Consider the following 7,178-nt stretch of genomic DNA (forward strand, 5'->3'; position numbering starts at 1 on the left):
AAAAGGGTATCACCTAGGGGAGGATCTAGGGGAAGTTCTGATATGCTCTTGAACACCAATGCTCTCTTTGGTTTAAAAATAATAAGTATTACTTTTGTGTTTTCTAATTACATTTGTTTTGGTCCTGTTTGGCATATAGATGTTAGTTTAAAGCTGATTATTTTTTAGTTAGCTGATTTGACTAGTTGATTTTGTAAACTTGTTTAGTAAAACTTACCTGACTGATTGTTAATAGTTTGTGTAAAATGTGCGAGGACATGGTAAACTTTATTTGGAATTAAAGGGTAGTAATTAGGGTAAAAATGTCATTTAAAAGAGATTGAGCAATAAACTAATTGAAAAAGCTCATTAGTCAAAACCTCTAAAATTGCTCAAACCTTTAATTTTATTCCAAAAAGCGTTTTACCAAACAGGGCATTTATCTTTTTCAATGTCTAAAAGATTATGTATTTCGGGAATATATTACAATTGTGATAAGTTTTAAAAAAAAAAACTCAAAGAATAAATTGGGTGTTTGGCTACAATACCAGAAAACACTGAAGTAGTGTGACTATTATTTTCAAAAGACTAAAGAACAAATGGAATAAGGTCTGAAAAGGTTTACAAAAATATTTCTCTTTTTAAATGGTAAAATATTTTTCTCACTTTCTTTATATATTTTTTTGTTGACCGAGAAGTTAGAAAAATATTTCTTGTATAATATTTTTTGGTAAACAATGGCCTAGGAGTAATTTTATCTTTACCTTCATCCTTGGTTCAATATTTCTAACATGTGAATGTAGAGTCAATTTCACCTAATATATTTTAAAGTTGGAGTAATTTTCGGTCATTATTAATAGAGTATTCTATACAGTGTTGGATTTCTTTATCTCCACTTTATAGGTGTTTTATGTTACCACTCTTCATTAATAGATCAAATGTCTATATGCATGAAAAAAAAATCTCATGTTTTACATCAAATCAAAGGCACGAGATATTATTGAAAAAAATTAAAAAAAATCATATGTACATGTATTTTGATTTGTTACTAATGAGTGAAAATATAATTACATAACACATATGAGAAGATTCATCACTGTAAAAAGTATAATTGTGATAAAATTGGTTTTGAGGGATATAATTGTAGCATTTATGATTGAGATAAAAATTACTTTGACTCTCAACATTTTTTACGTATTATCTTTTTAAAAAATTCTTTCAATTTTGAGAGTAGTCGACATCGGTCGATTATCAGAGATTTTTAGGAAGTGATATGAGAAAACCTATGAGGAGTCTTCTAGTGATGATTAAGATTCCTTCGATGTCTGAAATAAGACAGAAAATATGATCAAAGGAGGGTTAAAGGACCAACGATCTTATTCTGGTGTTAAAGTTAGCAGAGTTGATAAAGGTGAATAATGTAATGTAAAGTAAGCAATTGTGGGTTTACTATAGGAGAATGTATGTGTACATTTCGCTGCATAGCATTTTGTTCTATTTATAGGGTGTTAGGGGTGAATTTGATAGCTTTGCAAATTCTACGCCGTAATAGCTCGCCTACGTGGGTTAGTCTTTGAGAGGGAATGTGCGCTAGCAGCTTGTGACAGTTTGCATTTGTCATAACTATCGTCCTTTGCTTCTAGGCTTGGAATTAGAAATTAATGTTGATGTGATTCAAAATTCTTTTACTATTGGTCCACGTGGCTTAACAGTGATATGTTATCATTCAACTTGTTCCTGCAGCTCCTTTCGTGACACACATCTTTGCTTCCTCTGATAGGACCACGTGTCTAGCTTCGTATATTTGTCTCCTCTAGTTTCTCAAGTTTTTCAGGTATTTGTTCTTTTGCGAGGCTCAAGAATTCAAAGTCGATGAGAGAGACACTGAATATTTCAATAATAACTAGAGTAAAAACCAACAGCCGAATAAAAATCCTTTAGTGAGGAAATGGGAAGTCTTGTCTTGCGCAACACCTAGTCCCTTCCATGTGTAGATGAGGAGTGTAGGCGCATTATAAAAAGACTAACACCATTTTCTGAAGCATGCGATCTTTCACAAGCGTCACTCCGAACCGTTAATGTTACATATTAGATATGTTGTCATGTGTCTATAGTGTGATGTTTTTTCTAAGGGGCGGACATGTGAAGGGTTTTGGGGTTTTCAAACGGCAGACATGTGAAGGGTTTTAGGATTTTCTAGCGGCAGACTGTTAGTGACTTCTTTGGGGTTTCGTCTATAAACACCTCTTAAACGTCTAGTGCCAATGGAGTATTTGCTTCATTCTCTAGGATTTTGACTAGGAAGTCAGTGAGTGCCTCGGCCTTAAAGGCTTTTCTGGGGTCAAATCTTATGCCAAACTCGACGAAGCGTAGAGCCCATTAAGCTATTCTTCCCAAAGTTCTTGGACTATATAGTACCCTGCGTAAAGGAGTATCCATCCGTACTATAATGGAATGGCTTAGGAAGTAATGTCAGAGTTTTGGAGGTATCATGACTACTCCCTAAGCTAACTTTTCGAGATTCAGCATCTCCCAATACTCTACTCACATAGTAAATGAGAAATTTTTTAGTGCCTACCTTCTCAATCAACAGATCATTCTTATAGAAACTTTGACCACACTGATGTATAAGTAGAGGGTCTCGTCTAGGAAATATGAGAGAAGCCATGAAATCCTTGAGCTTTTCGGAGGACGTGGGCACTCCATCGTCTAGTTGAAATCCTTTAGTCATTTTAAGCTCTTAAAGAAAGGAATGCATTTCTTAGTTGAGCATTAGATGAAATGGCATATAACATTGAGATTGTCGTTAAGCTTTTCAATATCATTTACTTTCTTTGGGGGACTAAGTCGATGATGGCCTTTATTCCCCTTTATGAGATCACGAGTCTTAAGAATTTGTAATAGATTACGGTCCTACTCTTGACAATCATATCCTCAACATAAAATCACGATCTTATCGTCGATGATGTCCTTGATGATATTTTTAACCAACCTATAATATGTGGGACTAGCATTCTGAAGGCTGAAATGAGCTTCCCACAGTAAGTTCCCTTAGGTGTGATGAAGTTGGGCTTTTCCCTATCTCTGAGGTCTGTAGGGATTTGGTGAGGTCTGGTTGTTGCATCTAATTGGTAATAAATCACATAACCTACCATTGAGTCAATCAACATATCAATACAGGGTAGCAAATAGGAATGTTTTGGGCAGGCCTTGTTGAAGTCTATGAAGTGAACACATAACCTCCATTTGACATTGGATTTTTTACTAGTACCACGTTAGCCAACATAGGGGGTACCAGACTACCTTGATGTGTCCACAATCTAGTAGTTTGTCAACCTTTGCCTTTGATTACTTGTTGCCTCTCGGGTCCGTGGTTTCTCTTTTTCTATTTTAATAGGCTTACATCATGGTCCATATTTAGTGTATAGGTCATGGCCTTTGGGGAAACGCCTGTGACATTGGCCGGAGTCTAGAAAATTCTTATTGGCTTATTTTCAATGTTTCTACCATATGTCTTTGTTTCAGCCGAGAGTTTTTCTTTTTTTTTTTTGAAAGCTTGACCAATTTTCCTTCTACCAATAAGACCGTCTCGATTTCTCCCACTGGCTATGCTCGCTCGCTTTCTTCCTCCAACTTCGGGGGTAGTGGGTTCATCTATAACGAATCTATGTACATCTCTTTGGCTATTAATTTGTTTCTTTGGGTGATTTCCATCCCTCTCTATAGGAATTTTCCATGCTAAGTGGTAAATAGAGAGAGCTCTTATGGGATTCAACATTAAAGGTCGTCCTATGATGGTGTTGTAAGGAAATCATGTATCTACGATGAGCTATTCAGCTTCGGTTTTCCAGGTAAGAAGACCATCTCCTACTTCCACTATTATATTAATACTGCTAAATAGATGGACTATATGGCCCTGATTCCCACTAGTTGAGCTAAAGTAGGAACTATCCTGTCCGACTCTTGCTGGAATGCTTCATAAGCTCTTTAGGTGATAATATTTGCTAAATTTCATGTGCCAATGAATACAGGTTGGAAAGTGAAGTTTTAAAGTAGTCCATCGGTGACTAGGGAATCCTTATGTGCCTGCTTCAATAAAGTCGTACAATTTCTTATTTCTCATTGATTTATCTAGTTGAGGCCCTCTAGCAATCACGTTGATCACTCATTGAGGTGCGTGACCCGAAGCTTATGGGATTTTTTCTCCGATGTAGATATTTAGTGATTTCTTCAAAAAATGATATCAAGCATACATTATGTTCCTTTACTTCGACAGATGAAAGTTTGAGCTTCGCAAGATAGATAATGTGTTGCTTTTTTATGGCCCAGTATAGGACTTCATTCCTAAGAGCATTAAGCAGCACAAAGTCACACTTCGTTCACTCTTGTATGCTCTTTGGTCTTTGTCCTTATCCCCTAGGGGTTTTTTTTTTGCTTATTGTTCAGACAGACGGTCTTTTTCACTTGATATTTTCAGAATTGTGTTGAGTATCACTTGACAGAATATCGTATAAAATTTGGCAAAGTTTTGGATTGTCAGGTGGTAGGCTACTTGGAGAGATCTTTGATCCGACAGTTTGCTGTATAACATACAATCTTGCATCAATGTTGAGATGTCAAATCTGGATTGACATTTTTTGGGACCTTTAAACCCATTCCCGAAGGCTTTCGTTGGGCTCTTGGACTAATTAGTTGATGGCTTGGATCATCTTACTCCCCGACATGGAGGCGATGAAATGTTGGGCATACTTGGTTGCCATTTGTTTGAAATTTTGGATGGATAAAGAAGGAAGTTGTTCATACTAATAAGTGGATACATCCTTCAGGGTTGTTAGAAAGAGGCGACAGATAACAACATCAATGGTTATTGTAGTATCTAGCGACCGCCTGAATGTTTTCACATTAACGGTTAAGCCTCCGACACTGTTATATTATTTGAGTGATTGGTACTTCAACCTTTGAGGCATTGGTTTGCTTAGTATACTCACAAAAAGGGGGGAGCTAGTATATGTTACTTCCCACATTCGAGCATTCGTTCCAGCATTCTTATAGAAACTTTGACCACACTGATGTATAAGTAGAGGGTCTCGTCTAGGAAATATGAGAGAAGCCATGAAATCCTTGAGCTTTTCGAAGGACGTGGGCACTCCATCGTCTAGTTGAAATCCTTTAGTCATTTTAAGCTCTTAAAGAAAGGAATGCATTTCTTAGTTGAGCATTAGATGAAATGGCATATAACATTGAGATTGTCGTTAAGCTTTTCAATATCATTTACTTTCTTTGGGGGACTAAGTCGATGATGGCCTTTATTCCCCTTTATGAGATCACGAGTCTTAAGAATTTGTAATAGATTACGGTCCTACTCTTGACAATCATATCCTCAACATGAAATCACGATCTTATCGTCGATGATGTCCTTGATGATATTTTTAACCAACCTATAATATGTGGGACTAGCATTCTGAAGGCTGAAATGAGCTTCCCACAGTAAGTTCCCTTAGGTGTGATGAAGTTGGGCTTTTCCCTATCTCTGAGGTCTGTAGGGATTTGGTGACGTCTGGTTGTTGCATCTAATTGGTAATAAATCACATAACCTACCATTGAGTCAATCAACATATCAATACAGGGTAGCAAATAGGAATGTTTTAGGCAGGCCTTGTTGAAGTCCATGAAGTGAACACATAACCTCCATTTGACATTGGATTTTTTACTAGTACCACGTTAGCCAACATGGGGGGTACCAGACTACCTTGATGTGTCCACAATCTAGTAGTTTGTCAACCTTCGCCTTTGATTACTTGTTGCCTCTCGGGTCCGTGGTTTCTCTTTTTCTATTTTAATAGCCTTACATCTTGGTCCATATTTAGTGTATAGGTCATGGCCTTTGGGGAAACGCCTGTGACATTGGCCGGAGTCCAGAAAATTCTTGTTGGCTTATTTTCAATGTTTCTACCATATGTCTTTGCTTCTGTCGAGAGTTTTTTTTTTTTTTTTTGGAAGCTTGACCAATTTTCCTTCTACCAATAAGACCGTCTCGATTTCTCCCACTGGCTATGCTCACTCTCTTTCTTCCTCCAACTTCGGGGGTAGTGGGTTCATCTATAACGAATCTATGTACATCTCTTCGGCTATCAATTTGTTTCTTTGGGTGATTTCCATCCCTCTCTATAGGAATTTTCCATGCCAAGTGGTAAATAGAAAGAGCTCTTACGGGATCCAACATTAAAGGTCGTCCTATGATGGTGTTGTAAGGAAATCATGTATCTACGATGAGCTATTCAGCTTCGGTTTTCCAGGTAAGACGACCATCTCCTACTTCCACTATTATATTAATACTGCTGAACAGATGGACTATATGGCCCTGATTCCCACTAGTTGAGCTAAAGTAGGAACTATCTTGTCCGACTCTTGCTGGAATGCTTCATAAGCTCTTTAGGTGATAATATTTGCTAAATTTCATGTGCCAATGAATACACGTTGGAAAGTGAAGTTTTAAAGTAGTCCATCGGTGACTAGGGAATCCTTATGTGCCTGCTTCAATAAAGTCGTACAATTTCTTATTTCTCATTGATTTATCTAGTTGAGGCCCTCTAGCGATCACGTTGATCACTCATTGAGGTGCGTGACCCGAAGCTTATGGGATTTTTTTCTCCGATGTAGATATTTAGTGATTTCTTCAAAAAATGATATCAAGCATACATTATGTTCCTTTACTTTGACAGATGAAAGTTTGAGCTTCGCAAGAAAGATAATGTGTTGCTTTTTTTATGGCCCAGTATAGGACTTCATTCCTAAGAGCATTAAGCAGCACAAAGTCACACTTCGTTCACTCTTGTAGGCTCTTTGGTCTTTGTCCTTATCCCCTAGAGGTTTTTTTTGCTTATTGTTCAGACAGACGGTCTTTTTCACTTGATATTTTCAGAATTGTGTTGAGTATCACTTGACAGAATATCGTATAAAATTTGGCAAAGTTTTGGATTGTCAGGTGGTAGGCTACTTGGAGAGATCTTTGATCCGACAATTTGCTGTATAACATACAATCTTGCATCAATGTTGAGATGTCAAATCTAGATTGACATTTTTTGGGACATTCAAACCCATTCCCGAAGGCTTTCGTTGGGCTCTTGGACTAATTAGTTGATGGCTTGGATCATCTTACTCCCCGACATGGAGGCGATGAAATGTTGGGCATACTTGGT

The sequence above is a fragment of the Euphorbia lathyris genome, chromosome 2 (genome assembly GCF_963576675.1).
Source record: "Euphorbia lathyris chromosome 2, ddEupLath1.1, whole genome shotgun sequence".
NCBI lineage: Eukaryota > Viridiplantae > Streptophyta > Magnoliopsida > Malpighiales > Euphorbiaceae > Euphorbia > Euphorbia lathyris.